The sequence below is a fragment of the Ascaphus truei genome, unplaced genomic scaffold (genome assembly GCF_040206685.1).
Source record: "Ascaphus truei isolate aAscTru1 unplaced genomic scaffold, aAscTru1.hap1 HAP1_SCAFFOLD_582, whole genome shotgun sequence".
In the NCBI taxonomy this organism is placed as follows: domain Eukaryota; kingdom Metazoa; phylum Chordata; class Amphibia; order Anura; family Ascaphidae; genus Ascaphus; species Ascaphus truei.
Genome location: NW_027456914.1, coordinates 110,943 through 133,612, shown reverse-complemented (window position 1 = coordinate 133,612; position 22,670 = coordinate 110,943). Strand labels below are relative to the sequence as shown.

Sequence of the window (22,670 nt, the reverse complement as noted above, 5' to 3'; positions counted from 1 at the left end):
GAGACATCCCATGTCACCCCTACCCCGGTTTCTTCAGTGCCTACAGCCAGGAGCGGAGGACATCACAGCGCAGACCTGCAGCAGACGGACGGCAGGAGCAAGCATCTCACCCCGGTCACAGTCGGTGACCGGCAAGCAGTTGGCTTACTTGATTCAGGAGCTGCAGTGACCCTGGTCCGACCTGATATGGTCCGGTCAGAGGAATTGATCCCAGGCCCTGGGATACAGATCACTGTGGCTGACGGAGAGCCACGTTTCCTGCAGGTGGCCCGCATTTTTTTGGATTGGGGGGTGGGCAAGGGTGTGCGGGAGGTGGGGGTTTTACCAGGTTTGGATGCTGAAATTCTTTTGGGCAATGACCTGGGACCGATGACCTGCACCTACGACCGTGTGCCCCAGCCCGCTGCAGTGGTGGCGGTTACCCGGAGCCAGACCGCGGCAATGTCGGCGGTGGCCACCCCAGTCCCCCAGCCTTTGGGACCAACGTTAGCGGAGGGCACAGAGGAGCCCAGGGAGGTAAGCCAGGATCAGTTGCAACCACAGGCTGACTTACTGTTCCCCCTTACCGTGTCCCCTTCCCCTGACAATGACATGACTGGGGGGGGGGGGCAGATTTAGGAGCCCAGTTTAGGGAGGCAGTGAAGGCAGACCCTACCCTGGCCGGCGTGAGACTTTGGGCGTCCGAATCTCAGGCAGGGGAGGGCACTGAGCGCTGCCTATGGCATAAGGGACTCCTATACAGAGAAGAAGGGAACCCGAGAATAGAGAAGGGATTGACCGGTAAGCGACAGCTAGTAGTACCCCAGGGGTACCGACAGCAATTGTTACGGGTAGCTCACTCTATTCCGTTAGCGGGACATCAGGGGGTCACCAGAACGCGAGCCCGGTTATTGCAGCGTTATTTCTGGCCGGGGGCATCCAGGGATGCGGCTGATTTCTGCCGCTCCTGTGATGCCTGCCAGCGAGTAGGTAAGGCGGGCGACCGTGTGAAGGCACCCCTGAGACCCCTACCGATAATAGGGGAACCCTTCCAGAAGGTAGCGATGGACCTGATAGGACCCCTCATGATTCCTAGCAGGTCAGGGAAGTGCTACATCCTCACGGTGGTGGATTTTGCCACCCGGTACCCTGAGGCGGTAGCGCTGGGCACCATAAGTGCCAAGACAGTGGCAGCAGCTTTGCTGAACATTTTTGCTAGGGTAGGTTTCCCTAGTGAGATCCTAACTGATCAGGGGTCGCAGTTCATGAGTGAACTGTTACATTGTCTCTAGGATGTCTGCGGTGTACAGCACCAGCGCACTACCCCTTACCATCCCCAAACAAACGGATTATGTGAGAGGTTTAATGGTACCCTGAAGCAGATGCTTCGGACCTTTATAGAGGCGGAGGGGAAAGACTGGGAGATTCACCTGCAGCACTTGCTGTTTGCATACCGAGAGGTACCGCAAGAATCTACAGGCTTCTCCCCCTTCGAGCTACTATATGGCCGCAGGGTACGTGGACCTCTGGACCTCTTCCGTGAGGGATGGGAGGGGGAGACTACTGCTACTGATGCTTCAGTGATCCAGTATGTAGTAGATCTCAGAGACCGGTTAGAGATGCTTATGGGGGTGGCCCAGGACCACCTCAGGGCTGCTCAGACCAAGCAGAAGCAATGGTATGACCAGCAGGCCCGTAGCAGAGAATTCATCCCAGGACAGCAGGTGCTTGTTCTCAAACCCACTCGGGAGAACAAGCTGATGGCTGCCTGGTCGGGACCGTACCCGGTTATCCGAAAGGTGAATGAGTGCAACTATGTTGTACAGGTAGCGCCTGAGAGGCACAAGACATATCACATTAATATGTTAAAGGAATACAGAGCACCGAGTATGGGAGCAGTAATGGCCATTTGTAGCCCACTGCTGGAGGATCCGGCGAGCAATGCTCTGCCTGATCTCCTAGGGGAGGCAAAGCAAGGAAACACTGTTGAGCAGGTAGAGATCGGGGCACAGTTGAGTGCTAGGCAGAAGGGAGAAGCCAGGGACATGCTAGCTCAGTATAGCGCCCTCTTCACTGACATGCCAGGGACCACACATCTCACCAAACACCCAGTACACACAGGGGACCTGCAGCCTCTGCATAAGCACGCTTATAGAGTGTCAGCAGAGGTCAAGACAAGTATGGAGAGAGAGATTGAGGAGATGCTGACCCTAGGGGTAATTACTCCGTCCCAGAGCCCTTGGGCAAGTCCAGTAGTCCTAGTGCCTAAGAAGGACAAAACCACCCGGTTTTGTATGGACTACCGGTTGCTCAATGCTGGGACGGTGTCAGATGCTTACCCCATGCCCCGCATGGATGAGTTACTAGATGAACTCGCGGGGGCAAAGTATCTGACCACCATGGATCTGAGCAAAGGCTACTGGCAGATTCCCCTGACCCTGGAGGCTAGGGAGAAGTCAGCATTCATCACTCCAAGTGGCCTCTATGAGTTTTTGGTGATGCCATTTGGGATGAAGAATGCCCCGGCTACCTTCCAACGCCTGGTCAATAGGTTACTGGAAGGGATGCAGAGCTATGCCAGGGCTTACTTAGATGACATTGCTGTCTTTAGTAATTCCTGGGAATCCCACATAGGACATGTAGCTGCGGTGCTGGATAGAATCAGGGAGGCTGGGCTTACCTTAAAACCCACTAAGTGTATGGTAGGTATGGCAGAAGTCCTGTACTTAGGGCACAGGGTGGGTGGAGGGCATTTCAAGCCAGAGCCAGCCAAGGTAGAAGCCATAGGTCAGTGGCCTGTTCCAAAAACCAAGAAACAGGTCATGGCCTTTTTGGGCACCGCAGGGTACTACAGGAAATTTGTCCCACAGTACAGCGCCGTGGCCAAACCCCTGACTGATCTGACTAAGAAGCAACTGCCTGTGCTTATTACCTGGTCTCCTGCTGTGAAACTGCTTTCCAGGCACTGAAAGCTGCGCTTGCTGAGGCCCCCATCCTGGCTGCCCCAGATTATACCAAGCATTTTCTTATTCAGACTGATGCCTCAGACTTTGGTGTGGGGGCTGTGTTGAGCCAGGTGGGGGACGACGGCAAAGAGCACCCTGTGGTGTATCTCAGTCGCAAACTGCTCCCCAGGGAGGTGGCATATGCCACCATTGAAAAGGAGTGCTTGGCCATTGTGTGGGCACTCAAAAAGCTCCAGCCCTATGTCTATGGGAGGGCTTTCACGGTCATTACCGACCACAATCCCCTGAGCTGGCTACAGAGGGTATCAGGGGAAAATGCCAAACTGCTGAGATGGAGCTTGGCTTTGCAAGAATTTGAATTCACCATTCAGCACAAAAAGGGTAGTGAAAACAGCAATGCTGATGGACTTTCACGCCAGGACTATCCCTCTGAGACTGAATTCATTAATGGTGCCAGCAGTGCCCCACTCCCCGTCAGGGCCAGTGGGCCACAGGACACGCATTAAGAAGGGGAGGTGTAGAGGGAGAGAGGGGGTGGCCCGGTATTAAAGGGGTTGCACCCCATTTGGCCACCCCTGACCGCACCAGGGAGACAAGGGGTTAACTGGGCTGAGGTCCAGAAATGTGATGTAACCCTTGTTATGACATGTAAATGTATTTTCCCCTGTTCCATTGTAATGTCTGGTTACTCAGTGTTTGCATCACACACACACTAGAATCCATCCGGGAGCACAAGGGTTAATAATTCTTTAATGATTATAGCTCTTTGTGTAAGTTTCCCGCCTTTTCGGGCACCATTTTGCAGGTCCCCATTGGCCGCCATTAGGGCTCAATGCATTTCAATAGGAATTTGTGCTGTTTTCGTCCTGTTTCCTGTAGTGACCAGCAGGTGGCGTCCGAGAGGGAGAGCGGCGGTTTCCCATTGAAAGTCAATGGGCTCATTGACTTCAATGGAGATGCCTCGAGGTAACCTAGTTGGCTGCCGTCCAGACCGCAAACCGCAAAGCGGATACAATGTCCTTCAAAAGAGCTAAAATCACTGGGTCAAGTTCAACGTCAATTAGCGGGGAAATAAACTGTTTTAGGGCACCTAGGGATAAAATTCTTTTTGCCCCTAGTTCCTAAGCGTCCCCCCACTCGACCACCACCGGGTCCCCGAATCCTGGACCCCCGATAAGGGTCGAACCAGATAGAGCGGGTCGCGCCATAGGCTTTGCCGGCGGCGGCAGAAACGGCTCAGAAAAATGACTAAGTGAGAAATGCTGAATTTTAGGAATCCATATCTCCGGTTCCGGAGGGTTCAGCGGATCAGGGTTTGGGGTATCTGTAGCCACTGCTCCGGCATCGCTGCAGAACCATCCTTGACCCGCTTGGACCAACCCGACGGAGTATGGACCCCCTTGAAGTTCGGGACTTTTCCCATAAACTTCAATGGCAGAAAACCCCCATTGACTTCAATGGCGGCGATTTACCATTGAAAGTCTATGGCGGAGCTGCCCGTTGTTTTCAATGGGGATTTAGTGAAAAGCTGAGATTTCTTTTTCAATGGAGATTTTTGTATTAAAATGATTTAATGTGCATTGGTGTAACTCCGGTTTCTTAGGTCGTAGCAAGTCGCTTTTTGGACCATATGGTGTCCCAGTTCTGGCAATGCGAACTGGGAAGTTTGGACCTGCTAAACCTAACGGAACCGGATATTTTAATACGTTTATGTTTTATGCTTAATAGTGTATCTTAAGGTATGGACAAAGACCCAGAAGAGATTCTTTTGGGCCATAAGGTAGCAGATGGCCCTGGGGACGCCGCTATGTCTAGGATTTAAGTGCTGTTCAAAGTTTTATCACCCTCACTGTTTATCCGAAGCCCAAACCAGGGCAGGTCTTAAGTGTTCCAGTTAACACCTTTCAACAAAGGTTTTCCTGCCAGAACTCCAAATGGTAGACTGTCTGGCATTCCTGACGTAAATGTGGGGCTTCAGAAATGAGACCCCCAGAGTTCTACTGCGCATGTGCCAACTAGCAGGGGGGCATGGGTCAGAATGCTTTCCCACGTTAGTGAGTGGCTGGAGGTAATTGTAAACCAATCCCCTGTGCTTAAGGTTAAGAATAGAAGGAGAATGGTTTATAAACTGCTGTCCACCCATATATCCTTTGTCTTCGTTTGCTGATATGGTTACCTGATATCACCTGAATGATTTCCTCACTGCTGAAAGAAATGCTACATCATACTTCTCATTCCCCAACCCTTAAGTAAGTGTACTTCTTGTTCGTTACTGTATTATCTGTTGTGTTCACCTATATTCTAAGGAATAAATACAATTTATTATATCTTAAGCCTCGTTCAGTTCAAACCCAATTATTTTTGTGTAATATTAATAAGCCTGTGGAAGCTATCGTCACAAGGAGGTATTATAGTGTGTATTGTGGGGAGAATTAGTGTGTGTGTTGTTTGGGAGTGATATTCGGGAGGATTGTGTGTGCAGAAGGAAGAATGAGTGAGGGGGGAGTAAGGGAGCAGGATTGAATGAGAGGGGGTCATTGAGTGATAGCGGGGAGGGGAGGGAAGAGTGAGGAGAGTGGGTGTAGGAGGGAGCAGTGCAAGAGACCGTCGGGGGCAGAATACATGGTGAGAAGGGAGGCTGCCTAGAAGCATAAAAATCTACTTCACCACTGTTCTGTACTCTCTTCAATACTCTGTGTTACAGATCTCTCTGGCAAGAAATGGGGTCCAATGGCAAAGACTGCTCTAAATAAGATAGTATAAATGAACACAGAGAGAAATTCCAAAGAGTAACCCAAGAAAATACAAGTGAAATCTAATCGTAAGGTAATTAGTCCCATTAAGTGAAATACATAAAGGAATAGTCCATAAAAAAGCACAAAGGAAAAAAATAGGAGTACTTTATTGTGATGTTACATTTCAGAGAATATAAAATTATAGGAAAACAATTCCACTTTGTTCAGAAAACCAGAAAGTCTTGGTCCCAGGTGGACTGAATTTTTATTGCAAATAAGTTCCTTAATACACAAGTAAAGAATATAGTTACTTATTCTATTCTCTACTGTAAGACGTGCCACATTGCCCAATAATTGGGTACAGTGCCCAGATTGTGACCATGCACTACAGAGGTGAGATTCCCCCAACTCCAATTTGCTACACACTCCAAGAGAGATTATTGTGATCAGAGGTGGAATGAGAGGGGTGAGAAGGGTCGCTGCCCAGGGAATAGCCTGACAGGGGGTACAGAAATCTCTTTTGGTGCATATATTGCGGAGCTGCATTGATTGACTTGTCAATCAGCTCTGCTGCCTATCCCATTGACATCATGATCCGGCACTGTGATCAGCTGCAGCGCTGACCCAGGTGTGTTAGTGCAGCACTTTACAGGGAGGGAACAGAGGTTGTGGATGACAGATGCTGGGGATAGGCCATGAGTACGGGCCAGAGTAAGGTGGAGACTTTCTGTACTCTGCATACAGGACACTGCATGCATGACAGTGTCTGTGTGTGTGTGTGTGTGTGTGTGTATTCCAAGTGTCAGTGTGCATAAGTAAGTGTGCTCTGTAAGTATGCCTGTGTGGCAGGTATAGGGGGGTGGTTCAGCTGGAGGAACTTATCCAGGCACAAAAGCACATAGATGCCCCAGATTATACCACCCCAAATGCTGATAATATCCTGCTGCACTTTACAGAAGATGATGCAGATGTCAGTGGGTGGTGGGTTCATTAAATCCATCCATCATATCATAGCCACACTGTGCATATGATGTACTGAATCAATCACAGGAAGACATCTCCATGGTAGGGGTAGAAGTTAACAGAATATGTCCAGCACTGTGGTGTGTAGCCCATAAATAATAATTGTGCACATTACAGAACATACTTGCAACTGCAAGATCATTTTGCTGCTTGTAGTGTTTGCTCTTGTCCTGTGCAGTGTTGTCGTAGATCCGTCTCTTCAGTGTTCACTGCAATAAAAGTAAGACATTGCATTAATATTACAGAAGTTTGGGAGCTGAAATCCCACTATGCTGCAGACATTTTCCCTTTGCATAAGATTCTTGTGATTATATCTCAATGATGATCAATAACAACTACATCATAACACAGCCGCTCAATACAAAATATGTATTTGCTATCAATGGTCATGGAGGCCAAACGTCACACAATGTACAGATATACTGCTGCGGCCGAGTTTATTCGAGCATTTGCCCGTTCTTGGCCGCAGCAGTAACCTGGCGCGCGCCGGAGGGTGCCGGGCGCACGCCGAAGCAGCGGAGGAGCGCCCTCCGATCGGGGCTTTCTCCCTTCCGCTGCCGGGTCCGTCGGGTCCCCCGGAACCCCCTGCCGCTGTCCCCCACATCGCGGGACACCAGTGCTCCCTCGGGGAGCCCTGGACGCGCGTGCAGGGGGCGCAGGCACCCGATGACGCGTGACCGTGCATCGGTGATGCGCGGCACGCTGAGGGAGTGCGGCTAGCACGCCGGGGCATCCCCCGGCTTGCGGTGCTAGCCGTGCTTCAATAAAACGTGTCGGTAGTGTAGCAAGGATTATTTCTTCCTCTGGTGCATTATGATGGGATGTGTTGTAAGATTCTGCATTATTAGCATCACTGAATCTTTTGGAAACTGAGTAATATTCTATGTTTTAATGCAATATTATGGATGATCAGCCGGTAAAATAAAGCTTACTGTATCTGTAGCCATGCTCTACCCATGATGTGCTGAATCAATGACTGCAGAGTGATTCAGAGTGGTAAACATGACTGGAACTCATCTCTGAATAGAGGACAGAACAGCAGTGCAGAGTAGGAGGTGAATGTATCTCAAATGGAAGACTTAGTAGCTGTGTGGGGAGTAGACAGTACAGACTGATCAAATAAATAGTTAAAGGAGTATCTTCAACATTACTTGGCTTTGTTATCAACATTGAAGTTTCTCTTGTTTTTTCTGTTCTTTAAATCACTACTACTGATGCCATGTGTAACCTGTACTGAGAGATATACTCTACTGGCCTAGATGAAACCATATGATGCAAACAGGATTCATCCCACTCCAGATTCATATGATTGCACCACTTCAACCTTTAATAAAACACATAGAACTACAGCAGTGCGCTACTGCACATGTTCTTGTTATGAATGGTAGTAGATGTGGTCCTTGGGTCAATACTTCATACAGCAGCCACACTCTACTCATGATGTATTGAATCAACAAAAACCTGCATGGTACAGATCACAGGAAGGGTAGAGTAGAGGGGAATATGTCCAATGCGAAACCCTTAGCAGCTGGATTGTGTGGAGTCAACAAAACGACAAATACTAAATGAGAAATATACACATTGCTTATCTGTCTCTGTGTAGTCATTTTCCTCCTCTTCAACTGTCTTTCAAAATTTCTCTTCTGACAGAAAAGAAACACATGGCTTCAATATTCACTGTTCTTCCCTCCTGAAATAAAAGTTAAGCATTGCATGGTTATGATCATACATACAATGAACCTTGCGCCAAACCATGTGATCCAAAGTAAATCCACCTCCCTCCCATAGCTATGTTCCTTCTAGAGCTTCTACCACACAAGTCATTAATGTTCGTGACACTGTACTGCAGTCACAGTCTGCACACAAAGTACTGAATCAATTACATCACACTGAAAAGGCAGTCTACATGATGCAATAGTTAACCATAATAACTCTGTCATGCAAATGACAGGAAAACCTATATGTATATCATTAGGGGAGAGGGGAAAAATAATTAAAAAATAAGTGCGACAAATAAAAACAGATTATAGGAAAGTAAATCCTTGCCCTGGGAACTTTACAATCTAAGAGAAATGTTAGAAGACTTAAAGAGAGGCAGCAGTTGGGGGAAGAAGTGCAGTAGATGACAATGCTTGTCCTTAATGGTGGGTACAATTAGTAGAAAGCACATCTTGGGAACAATAGTTGTTAGCAGTGACTGTGGGTGTGGGACAGTAGCCACGAGTCAAAGTTTTTTAAATGCTTGATTTAAGTCGTGAATTTTAAGATTGGTCTTACATGTGGGTGGAAGAGGTTATGTTGGCATATACTGAGTGTGAGGAAGTTTCACATGTACGGTGCAGTGATGGAAAATGGTTTCAGGCAAGTGAGAGAACAGTAGAGGTGAAAGAAGTTTACAGGAGACAGTTATGGTTATAGTGCAAGAGACAAGCAAGGGCATAACGAGAGATCAAAGATGATATGCAAGAAGGAGCAGATTAATGGAGAGCCTTAACAAAAAGGTAAGGAGGAGAACTTTGTAGGTGATACAAAAACTTGATGGGATGCCAGGACAGGGATTTAAGGAGATGAGCAGAGACTGTTGTGGGAGAAAGTGAGATAATTCAAGCAGCAGAGTTTTGCATAGGAGAAAGTTGTGAAGCATGGAGGCCTGTTAGTAGTATGTTAAAATAACCTATAGGATAACAGTATACATTTTAGTTTTAGCAGTAGGTTGAGAGGGGAAAGGGAAGATCTTGGCAATATTACAGAGAAAGAGGCAACACATTTTACCCATAGCCGTGCATGTGAATGGAGATGGAATTGAAGAGCCAAATGTTACTCCTATGCAACATGTTTGATGACAAGATAGATGGTAGTACTGTTTACTGTGATGGAGAAAGGGGATAATATGAGCCCAGTGTTAGACATTAAGTTTAAGGCAGTGGAGTGCCATCCATGAGCATATAGCCAGGAGACAACCCAAGAGTAGGGACTGGATTGCAGGAGTGAGAACAGGGGTGGATAGATTTGTGTGTGTATCATCCGCATAGAGATTATATCTAAGGCCAAAAGCATTGATGAAGTCACCAAATGATAGTATGTAGAGACAAAGAGAGATCTCAGAACAGAGCCCTGATGTATACCCACAGACAGATCAATAGAAGACGAAGACATGTTAGCAACAGAGATGGAGAATGTGTGACATGAAAGTTATGATGAAAACCAGGATAGAACTGTGTTACTGATACCAAGAGAGAGTTTAGAATATGAAGGAGGAGAGTGATTGAGAGCATCAAACGCAGCCGATAGATCAAGTAGGATTAGTAGGGAAAAACCTTGGGAATTAGCTTTAAGCACAGTCTGTAGAACGTGCTGTACGAAAGGCAGGTTGTAAAGGATCCAGGAGGGCATGTGATTTAAGAATGTTGACACTAGCAATTAGAAGGCAAACAGCATGAGGGATACAGAGCGGTAGTTAGTAAGGCACATAGGGTGTAGTTTGTTTCTGACAAAAGGGTGACCGCTACAGGCTTAAAGTAAGAGGACAAAAATCCAGAGAATAGGGAGAAATTGAAGATGTGGGTGAGAGTGGGGACTAAGAGATGCAGTAAGGTGTGAGGGGATACGATCTAGAGGGCATGTGGTAGAGGGAGAATAGAAGATGATTAGCTTCCAGCTCTGTAAGAGAAGAAAAGGAGTCAAGTGCAGAAGGAGATTTGGGTAGAAGGAGAGAAGGGGGAAGGGACAGAAGGAATCTCCTTGTGGGTGGCATCCACCTTGCCTCTGAAGTAGTCAAATGCTTGAGGAGAAGTGAAGGAAGGATGGCAAGTGTGAGGAGAAGGTTAGTGGAGGGAGTCAAATACAGAGAAAAAAAACAGCGTAAATTAAATTTGAGTGTTGATGAGTGTGGAAAAAAGTAGTGTATTTAGCCCTAGAGAGCAGCTTTATACAGGACAGGAGACATTTTTACTGTAGAAAAATCAAACAAAGTGTGAGATTTCCTCCGTAGGTATTAAGAACAGCAAGTGGAAGTGTGATGAGTGTGTTTGGGAATTTAGCCAAAGGTGTGGGTTAGAGGGATGAGTGTGTCAGAGCCTATAGGGGGCATATAGATAGGAGGATAGCATTGTAAGAGTTAATAAGATTGTTAGTTTAAGCAGAAAGAAAGAGAGAGAAGAGAGAAGAGAGGTTAGAGTAGATGTCAGAGGAGAGTTTAATTAAGCAGAGGCAAATCAGTGGGACAGGTAAGATGCGGTGAGGGGAATGACTGATTGTGACTGATGAGAGCAGAAGAGGTTATGTACAACTAGAGCCTTGTTAGTAAGAGTGGACATTCCAGAGGGCACAGGAGAAGGGAAGAGAAAAGTAAGGAAAGGAATGTGGATTACATTAGATAGGTTAACACTCTTAGTAGGGAGGCCTGATGTGTATATGAGCCGGTCCAAGATTATAAGAGATATCCCCCAACATCAGCGAGCATAGAAGGAGACACAGAGATAGGTGTAGAGAGAGACAGAGATAGGGATATGTAGAGAGAGAAGGGCGTCAAGAGAATGAGACAGATAGGCGTAGAGAGAGGAGACATAGAGAGAGGGGGCTTTGAGAGGGGGGCGTAGAGAATGAGGGAAGGTGGAAGAGAATAGGATGTGCAGGAGTGCATTTCATTGAGCAGTGCAGAAATAGCTGCAATAGAGGTCTGTACAAATGGTGCTTTGTGTAGACACATGCAAAGGTAGGGGAAGGAAAGTGTATAGAACATGTGGATAAAAGCAGGAGTGTGGAAGTTAGAGAAATTAGAAAAGTTTTACAGAGGAGTGAGGAAACAGTAAACAGAAAGAACAAGAGAGAGGTTACATTGGGATGACGTGCTGTGGTAGAGAGAAATGCTAGGAGAGAGCCTCCAGATATTAGAGGACATGAATTGAGAGAGCAAATGTATAAATCAAAACCGGAGGGGGAGGTATAGCACGAAAGCTTGCACAGCAGTTGATGAAGATTATAGTCTTAAAGTTGCGTGTACCTGTCAGGGCACTCAAGAAGGTCAATGCTCACAAGTGCAGAGTTCATGAAGAAATGCTGAATCCAGTTCCCCTCCAATTTAATTTTAATATAACTTTTTCATTCTTCATTACTGCAAAAAGCAAACAAAACAAAACCACATTGCATTACTATTTTCAAAATGGATTGAATGACATATTCAACAGTAACTGTGTGATGCCAATATTCCCTTCTCACTCGTAGGCCAGTACGGTCAGGTACCCAGTACTGATAAAACAATAAGTGCCCGTACTAAGTACCAATATGAATTATAAGGAAATGTAAAATCTCCAGGTCTCTCTCCATCTCTGCAACAGATATATGGATAAGCCCATATTAAGGCATCACGTGACCGGAGCCGTCACTGACTGGGTATACGCAAAGATGCAGGGAGATGCAAAGAAAGGGAGGGAGAGAGACAGGGAGAAGATGGGAAACGGAGGGAGGCACGGATGGCAGGCCTCTCTCTTTCACTGGTGCATGCAAGGAGCTGGTCCCAACATCCACAAAGTGTGTGTGTATTATTGGTTGTGTTTTATGGCGGTAGGAGGATAGTGTGTATATTGTGTGTGTGTGGGAGTATTATATTGTGTGTAGGGTATTATAGTGTGTATATTATGTTGAGGTGCAGAGGAGAGTGTTAGATTGGGTATCTTGTGTTAGGGGGTATTGTGTATATTGTGTTTAAGACTATAATATTATTGGGGAGATTATTATTGAGGAGGTATTAAAGTGTGTATTGTGGGGAGTATTAGTGTATGTATTATTTGTGGGTGACAGATGCTGTGGGTAGGCCAAGAGTACGGGCCAGACTAAGGTGGAGACTTTCTGTACTCTGCATACAGGACTCTACATGCACTGCAGAGGTGAAATTCCCCCAACTCCAATTTGCTACACTCTCCAAGAGAGAATATTGTGATCAGAGGTGGAAGATGAGCAGGGTCACTGCCCAGGGAGTAGCCTGTCAGGGGGCATGGAAATCTCTTTTGGTGCGTATGTTGCCACGTGGCATTGATTGACCGGTCAATTAGCACTGCTTCCTATCACAGTGACATGATCCGGTGCTGTGATCGGTTGTAGCGCTGACCAAGGTGTGTTAGTGCAGCAATTTACAGGGAGGGAACAGAGGTTGTGGGTGACAGATGCTGGGGGTAGGCCAAGAGTACGGGCCAGAGCAAGGTGGAGATATTCTGTACTCTGCATGCCCATCCTGCATACCCAGGACTCTGCATGCATGCCAGTGGCTGTGGGGTGTGTGTGTGTAGGTATGCCAAGTGTCAGTGTGCATAAGTAAGTGTGCTGTGTGTGTAAGTAAGTTTGCCTGTGTGGCAGGAGGTGTAGGGGGGTGGGGGGCGGGGGGCGGTTCAGCTGGAGGACTTTACCCAGCACAAAAGCACATAGATGCCTCTGATTATATCACCCCAAATGCTGATAATATCCTGCTGTAGATGCACTTTACAGAAGATGATACAGATGTCATCAGTGTTTGGTGGGTTCATTAAATCAATCCATCATATAATAGCCACACTGTGCATATGATGTACTGAATCAGTAACACCAATCACAGGAAGACATCTCCATGGTAGGGGTAGTGTTGAAGTTAACAAAATATGTCCAGCACTGTGGTGTGGAGCCCATACATAATAATTGTGCACATTACCAGAACAACATATTGTCAACTGCATGATCATTTTGCTGCTTGTAGTGTATACTCTTGTCCTGTGCAGTGTTGTAGTAGATCCGTCTCTTCGGTGTTCACTGCAATAAAAGTAAGACATTGCATTAATATTACAGAAGTTTGGGGGCTGAAATCCCACTATGCTAATGACAGTTTCCCTTTGCATAAGATTCTTGTGATTATATCTCAATGATGATCAATAACAACTACATCATAACACAGCTGCTCTATACAGAATATGTATTTGCCATCAATGGTCATGGAGGCAATATGTCACACAATGTACATATATAGCAAGGATTATTTCTTCCTCTGGTGTATTATGATGGGAGGGTGAGATTCTGCATTATCAGCATCAGTAAATCTGTAGGAAACTGAGTGATATTCTATTTTTTAATGCAATATTAGGGTAAAATAAAGCTTGCTGTATCTATAGCCATGCTCTACCCATGATGTGCTGAATCAATGACTGCAGAGCGATTTAGAGTGGTAAACATGACTTGAACTCATCTCTGAATAGAGGGTAGCACAGTAGTGCAGAGTAGAAGGTGAATGTATCTCAAATGGAAACCCTTAGCAGCTGTGTGGGGAGTAGACAGTACAGACTGACCAAGTAAATAGTAAAAAGTAGTAACTTCAACATTACTTGGTTTTGTTCTCCACTCCTGTTTTTCTGTTCTTTAAATCACTAATACTGATGCCATATGTAACCTGTACTGAGAGTTATATACTCTACTGGCCTAGATCAAATTAAATGATGCAAACAGGATCCCTCCCACTCAAGATTCATATGATTGCACCACCTCAACCTTTCATAACAATAACATAGAACTGCAGCAGTGCGCTACTGCACATGTTCTTGTTATGAATGGTAGTAGATGTGGTCCTTGGGTCAGTACTTCATACTGTAGCCACACTCTATTCATGATGTAATGAATCAACAAAAATCTGCATGGTACAGATCACAGGAAGGGGTGGAGTAGAGGTGAATATGTCCAATGCGAAACCCTTAGCAGCCGGATTTTTTGGAGTCAATAAAACGACAAATACTAAATGAGAAATATACACATTGCTTATCTGTCTCTGTGTAGTCATTTTCCTCCTCTTCAACTGTCCTTCAATTTTCTATTTTGCAAGAAAATGAACACATGGCTTCAATATTCACTTCTGTTCTGCAGTCTTTCCTCTTGAAATAAAAAAGTTAAGCATTGCATTATTATTATTATAATTATTATTGACGATACATACAATGAACCTTGCTCCAAACCATGTGATACAAAGCAAATCCACCTCCCTCCCACAGCTGTGCTCCTTCTAGAGCTTCTACCACACAAGTTATTCATGTCAGTGAAACTGTACTGCAGTCCCGGTCTGCACACAATCTACTGAATCAATGACATCACACTGTGTCACACAATGTCATGCTAACGACAGGAAACAATCTTTGTATATATCTTTGTATATATAATAATAATAATAATAATAATAATAATAAAAAAAATAAGACAGGACAGACACTCCTACATTGCAATCAATAGAAAATAACTGGGACAGGCACTTCAAGGATGCATACGGTCCCGGATAAACTGTAGCTACCTATACACGTGTGCCTTGTCTCTAGACTCTGCATATATCTCTATTTATATACCACCCATTGTGTACTCAGCGCTTTACAAGAGAGACCAAAAAGTACAGGAAATTATTATACAATAAGTTCAACAAACAAAAACAGACAATAGGAAAGTAAATCCCTGTCCTGGGTAGTTTACAATCTAAGAGAAATGTAAGGAGACTTACAGAGAGACAACAGGTGGGGGAACAAGTGCAGTAGATGACAATGCTTGTCCTTAATGGTGGGTACTTGTAGTATAAAGCACTTCTTGGGAACAATAGTTAGTGACTGAATGAGTGACAGTAGCAACGAGTAAAAGCTATTGAAATGCTTCATTTAAGTTGTGAATTTTAAGGTTGATCTTAAATGTGGGTGGAAGAGGGTATGTTGGCATATACTGAGTGTGTGTGAGTTTCACAGGTAAATTGATGGGAAAGGGTTTCAGGCAAGAGAGCGAGTGCGCAGTAGAGGTGTAAGAAGTATAATGGAGACAGTTATTAGTAGAGCTTAGGAGACGAGGAAGGGCATAACGAGACCAAAGATGATATGTAGGAAGGAGCAGATGAATAGAGAATAGTGTTGGACTGGGTCCTCAACTATAAAAAAATGGGTAACGGGTACCCGGCCAAAATGAAAGGTTCTACCCGGTCGGGTACACGGTTTGGCACTTACCTTCCGGGTGGCGGTGACATCTAGGATCAGCAGCAGTCCTGTGACGGTGGCAGCATCTGTGGTGTCTTCAGCCGGCGGGGGAGCTGCAGGCTCACAGACACAGCTTACCTGCTTCGGTGCTGTGGAAGTGATTCCTGCAGCTCCCCCCGCCAGGTGAAGACACCTCTGATGCTGCCAACATCAGAGGACTGCTGCTGCTGATCCTAGATGTCTTAGGAAAGGTAAGTATAAAAGATTATTTCCAGCTGCCCTGACATTACCCGACGCCGGGTATTACCCGGCCAAGTCCACTTCTCAGTGGCCGGTTTCGAGTAATGTCCGGGTAGCTGGAAATGTGTTGGGTAACGCCGGGTACTCGGTACACCACTAATAGAGAACCTTAACAAAAAGGTAAGGAGGAGAACTTTGTAGGTGATCTGAAACTTGATGGGAAGCAAGGAGAGGGATTTAAGGAGGAGGAGGAGATGAGCAGATACTGTTGTGGGAGAAAGGGAAATTATTCAAGCAGCAGAGTTTTGGATAGATTGCAAATGAGAAAGTTGTGAAGCAGGGAGCCCTGTTAGCAGTATGTTAACCCATACGATAAGGGCATGCATTGGCGTTTTAGCAGTAGATTGACAGAGAAAAGGGCAAATCTTGGAAATATTACAGAGAAAGAATCGACAAACTTTAGCCAGTGTCGTGAATGAAGATGGAAAGGGAAGAGTCAAATGTTACTCCTAGGCAATGTGCTTTCATGACAGGATGATGGTAGTACTGTTTACTGCGATGGAGAAAGGTGATATTAGGCCAGATTTAGGGGGAAATATGAGGAGCTCAGTTTTAGACATTAGGTTTAAGGCAGAAGAGTGTCATCCATGGAGGATATAGCCAGGAGGCAACCCGAAACTAGGGACTAAATTGCAGGAGTGACGGTAGGGTGGATAGGTGTGTGTATCATCTGCAAAGAGATGATATCAAGGGCCAAAATAGTTGATAAGGTCAACTAGTGATAGTATGTAGTGAGAGAGGTCCCAGAACAGAGTCCTGAGGTATACCAACAGACAAAACAACAGGAGACAAAGACACATTAGCAATAGAGATGGAGAATGTGTGATGGAGAAGTATGATGAAAACCAGGATATAAGTTTGCTGCGGATACGAAGAAAGAGTTTAGAATATGAATGAGAAGAGTGATTGACAGTATCAAAAGCAGAAGAGAGATCAAGCAGGATTAGTAAGTAAAATGGACCTTGGGAATTTTCTTTATGTACATAATTGGTTACATTGGGAAAGGCAGATTGTGAAGGGCCCAGAGGAGCATGTGATTTAAGAATGTTGATCAAACGGGAGATCACAAGACGTTCTAGCAATTAGGAGGCAAATGGTAGGACGGATACAGGGCGATAGTTAGAAATTCACACAAGGTCAAGGTTATTTTTGAGAATAGGGGTGACCACTGCATGCTTAAAAGGAAGAGTTGAAAGAGCCAAAGGATATGGAGGAATTGAAGATGTGGGTGAGAGTGAGAATATAGGATTGAGAGGGCATGTGGTAGAGGGAGAAGAGAAGATCAGGTTCCAGCTTTGTGACAGGAGAAAAGGAGTCAAGAGTGCAATGAGATCTAGATAGAAAAAGAGAGAGGGGGAAGGGAGAGAACGAATCTACTTGTGGATGGCATCCACCTTGCCTCAAGTGAGCAAAGGCTTGAGGAGAAATAAAGGATGGATGTTAAGTGGGAGGAGAAAGTCAGTGGTGGGACTCAAATACATAGAAGACAGTGTGAATGAAATTGGAGTGTTGATGAGTGAGGAAAAAGTAGTGTTTGACCTTAAAAAAAGGAGCAGAGTTTTACAGAACAGGACAAAGGTTTAGTGTAGAAAATCAGACTGTGAGATTTCCTCCATAGGTGTTAAGAGCAGCAGTGTGATGTGATGAAGTGTGATGAGAGCGTGCTTGTGAATTAAACCAATGCATGGTTTAGGCTGCGTCTATAGTAAGCACACAACAGAAGGCAAAGTTAGCGCATGCCTGTCGCTCCAGCAATCCCCGCACTGAGGTCCGAGGCGACGGGGAGGCCCTGCATCGCTCGCACGCACTGTGGACGACCAAGCGTGTGCCCATGATAATCACGGCCTTAGAGGGATGAGTGTGTCAGAGCCTAGAAGGGGCATATAGATGATGGAGGAGGAGGGAGGAGGAGATGATAGCATTGTAAGAGTTAACAAGATAGTTAGTTTAAGCAGAAAGTGAGGAGAGGTTAGAGATAAGGGTAGATGTCAGAGGAGAGAGTTCAATTAAGCTGAGGTATCGAGTAGGACAGGGGTGAGGGGAATGAGAAGTGGTGGATGATGAGAGCAGAAGAGGTCATGTACAAATAGACCATGTTAGTCGTAGAGCAGACATTCCAGAGGGCACGTGAGAAGGGAAGAGTAAAGTGAGACAAGGAATGTGGATTACATTAGATGGGTTAATACGCTTAGCAGGGAGGTGGAGAGAGAGGCAAGAGGCAGAGGGTGGTGTAGGGGTAGAGGAAGAGATGTTGCATGTACCTTGTCAGAACATTAAAGAACGTCAATTCACACTGGTGCAGAGTTGATGATGAAATGCTGAATCCAGTTCACGTCCAATTCAATTTTAACAGAACTTTTTCATTCTTCATTACTGCAAAAAAAAAAGTAAAAAACAATGCATTACTATTTTCAAAATGGATTGAATTCCCCCACCAATGACTATGTGTTACCAATATATCCCTCTCAGTCCCACTGCAGCACATACTGTACCAGTGTGAAAGTAAGAAGGTACACAGTACCGGTAAAACAATACGTGCCGGTACTATGCACCATATGAATTATAAGGGGATGTAAATCTCCCAGTCTCTCTCCATATCCGCAACAGAGCGGGCTCCTGTCAGTGGCATGGATGCCCATATATGGGTATGCTCATATTTGGGCATCCCATGTCACTGACCGGAGCCGGCTCTGAGTATAGGGATATATGCGGAGACGCAGAGGTGCAAGGAAATGGGAGGAGGCACGGTGAGAAACAGGGAGAGACCACAGGAAGATAGAGGGCAACAACTTCCACAAGGTACTTGTATGGGTATAATTGTTTGTATTTTGTGCAGAGGGGGTAATTTCAGATAAAATACAATTCTCCACCCTCTACGAAACAATTCCACTTTGTTCAGTAAGCCAGAAAGTCTTGGTCCCATGTGGACTGAATTTAATGCAAATAAGGTCCTTAATACACAAGTAAAGAATAAAGTTACTTATTCTCTACTGTAAGAAGTGCCACATTGCCCACTATTTGGGTCCTGTGCCCAGATTGTGACCATGCATGGCAGAGGTGAGATTCCCCCAACTCCAATTTGCTACACTCTCCAAGAGAGATAATTGTGATCAGAGGTGGAACTAGGGGAGGGTGTGAGCAGGGTCACTGCCCAGGGAGTAACCTGACTGGGGGCACGGAAATCTCATTTAGTGCATATGTTGCGGCACTGCATTGATTGACCGGTCAATCTGCACTGCTGCCTGTCACAGTGACATCCTGATCGGGCACTGTGATCAGCTATAGCACTGACCCAGGTGAGATAGTTCAGCACTTTACAAGGAGGGAACAGATGTTGTGGGTGACAGATGCTGGAGGTAGGCCAAGACTGCTGGCCAGAGTAACGTGGAGACTTACTGCACTCTGCATGCCCATCCTCTCCCTGACATCAGGGGAAGGAAGTGGCCCTGGGGTGTGTGTAGGTATGCCAGATGTCAGTGTATGCATAAGTAAGTATGCCTGTGTAGTGGGAGGTGTAGGGGCGTTAAGCTGGAGGACTTAAAACAGGCACAAAAGCACATAGATACCTCTGATTATACCGCACCAAATGCTGATAATATCATGCTGTAGCTGCACTTTACAGAAGATGATGCAGATGTCATCATTGGTTGGTGGGTTCATTAAATCAATCCATCATATCATAACCACACTGTGCATATGATGTACTGAATCAGTAACACCAGGAAGACATCTCCATGTTAGGAGTAGAGTTGAAGTTAACAGAATATGTCCAGCACTGTGGTGTGTAGCCCATAAATAATAATTGTGCACATTACCAGAACAACATACTGTCAACTGCAAGATCATTTTGCTGCTTGTAGCGTATGCTCATCCTGTACAGTGTTGTAGTAGATCCGTCTCTTCAGTGTTCACTGCAACAAAAGTAAGACATTGCATTAATATTACAGACGTTTGGGGGCTGAAATCTCACTTCGCTGCGGACAATTTCCCTTTGCATAAGATTCTTGTGATTATGTCAATGATGATCAATAACTGCATCATAACACAGCCGCTCTATACAGAAGATGTACTTGCTCTCATTGGTCATTGAGGTAATACGTCACACAATGTACAGATATAGCAAGGATTATTTCTCCCACTTGTGCATTATGGCATTATGATGGGAAATGTTGTGAGATTCTGCATTATCAGCATCACTGAATCTTTTGGAAATTAAGTGATATTCTATGTTTTAATGCAATATTATGGGTGATCAGCCGGTAAAATAATAATAGCTTGCTGTATCTGTAGCCATGCTCTACCCATGATGTGCTGAACCAATGACTGCAGAGAGATTCAGAGTGGTAAACATGACTGGAAGGCATCTCTGAATAATGGGCAGCAAAGCAGTGCAGAATAGGAGGTGAAAGTATTTAAAATGGAAGATCCTTAGCAGCTGTGTGGGGAGTAGACAGTACAGACTGACCAAGTAAATGGTAAAAGGAGTAACTTCAACATTACTTGGCTTTGTTCTCCGCATTGAAGCTTTCCTCCTCTTTAAATACTAATACTGATGCCATGTGTAACCTGTACTGAGAGTTATATAATCTACTGGCCTAGATGAAACCATATGATGCAAACAGGATCCATCCCACTCCAGATTCATAGAATTGAACCACCTCAACCTTTCATAACAATCACATAGAACTGCAGCTGTGCGCTACTGCACATGTTCTTGTTATGAATGGTAGTAGATGTGATCCTTGGGTCTTTACTTCATACTGTAGCCACACTCTACTCATGATGTATTGAATCAACGAAAACTTGCATGGTTCAGATCACAGGAAGGGGTAGAGTAGAGATGAAAATATTCAATGTGAAACCCGTAGCAGCCGGATTGTGTGGAGTCAATAAAACGACAAATACTAAATGGTAAATGAGAAATATACACATTGCTTATCTGTCTCTGTGTAGTAATTTTCCTTCTCTTCAACTGTCCTTCAAATTTTCTCTTTTGCAAGAAAAGGAACACATGGCTTCAATAATCACTTCTGTTCTGCAGTCATCCCTCCTGAAATAAAAGTTAAGCATTGCATTGTTATTATGATAATACATACAATAAACCTTGCTCCAAACCATTTGATGCAAAGCAAATCCACCTCCCACCCACAGCTGTGCTCCTTCTAGAGCATGCATGTCAAACTCCAGTCCTCGAGGGTCCCAAACAGGCCAGGTTTTCAGTAGGGATATCCTGAAAACCTGGCCTGTTTGCTGCCCTCGAGGACTGGAGTTTGACATCCTTGTTCTTGAGCTTCTACCACGCAAGTCATCCATGTGAGTGACACTGTACTGCAGTCCTGGTCTGCACACAATCTACTGAATCAATGACATCACACTGTAAAGGCAATCTACAAGATGTATTAGTTGTCCACACTTCCGAAATGTTACTTTTATGTCCAAATCACTTATTCCCATGACCTGATATTTGTATTTGTTATTTATAGGATTGTCACAAAGAGTTGATGAGGTCACCAAATGATAGTATGTAGAGAGAAAGAGAGATCTCAGAACAGAGCCCTGATGTATACCCACAGACAGATCAATAGAAGACGAAGACATGTTAGCAACAGAGATGGAGAATGTGCGACAGGAAAGTTATGATGAAAACCAGGATAGAACTGTGTTACGGATACCAAGAGAGAGTTTAGAATATGAAGGAGGAGAGTGATTGAGAGCATCAAACGCAGCAGATAGATCAAGTAGGATTAGTAGGGAAAAGTGACCTTGGGAATTTGCTTTAAGCACAGTCTGTAGAACGAGCTGTACGAAAGGCAGGTTGTAAAGGATCCAGGAGGGAATGTGATTTAAGAATGTTGACATTCTAGCAATTAGGAGACAAACAGCAGGAGGGATACAGGGCGGTAGTTAGTAAGGCACATAGGGTGTAGGTTGTTTCTGAGAAAAGGGTGACCACTACAGGCTTAAAGTAAGAGGGTAAAGAGCCAGAGAATAGGGAGGAATTGAAGATGTGGGTGAGAGTGGGGACTAAGAGATGCAGTAAGGTGTGAGGGGATATGATCTAGAGGGCATGTGGTAGAGGGAGAAGAGAAGATGATTAGCTTCCAGCTCTGTAAGAGAAGAAAAGGAGTCAAATGCAGAAGCAGAATTAGGTAGAAGGAGAGAAGGGGGAAGGGACAGAAGGAATCTCCTTGTGGGTGGCATCCACCTTGACTCTGAAGTAGTCAAATGCTTGAGGAGAAGTGAAGGAAGGATGGCAAGTGTGAGGAGAAGGTTAGTGGAGGGAGTCAAATACAGGGAAAAAAAGACAGCGTAAATTAAATTTGTGTGTTGATGAATGTGGAAAAAAAAGTAGTGTGGTTTGGCCCCAGAGAGCAGCTTTATACAGGACTGGAGACATTTTTACTGTAGAAAAATCAAATATCAATTGTGTGATTTCCTTCATAGGCATTAAGAACAGCGAGTGGAAGTGTGATGAATATGTTTGGGAATTTAGCCAAGGGTGTGGGCTAGAGGGACAAGTGTGTCAGAGCCTAGAGGGGGCATATAGATAGGAGGATAGCATTGTAAGAGTTAATAAGATTGTTAGTTTAAGCGGAAAGAGAGAGAGAGCAGAGAGGTTAGAGTAGATGTCAGAGGAGAGTTTAATTAAGCAGAGTCAAATCAGTGGGACAGGTAAGACGGGGTGAGGGGAATGACTGATTGTGAATGATGAGAGC

At 45.2% G+C, this 22,670-nt stretch overlaps 1 long non-coding RNA gene across 1 annotated transcript; it reads right to left on the bottom strand.

Moving 5' to 3' along the window:
- Positions 1-8,282: 8,282 nt before the first annotated feature.
- Positions 8,283-21,001, bottom strand: LOC142485395 (uncharacterized). Its single transcript, XR_012798449.1, has 7 exons — positions 20,883-21,001; positions 19,770-19,865; positions 18,216-18,327; positions 14,467-14,586; positions 13,383-13,480; positions 11,706-11,816; positions 8,283-8,393 (listed from the first exon to the last, which is right to left on the bottom strand). It is a non-coding gene; the product is annotated as an uncharacterized LOC142485395 (long non-coding RNA).
- Positions 21,002-22,670: the final 1,669 nt, after the last annotated feature.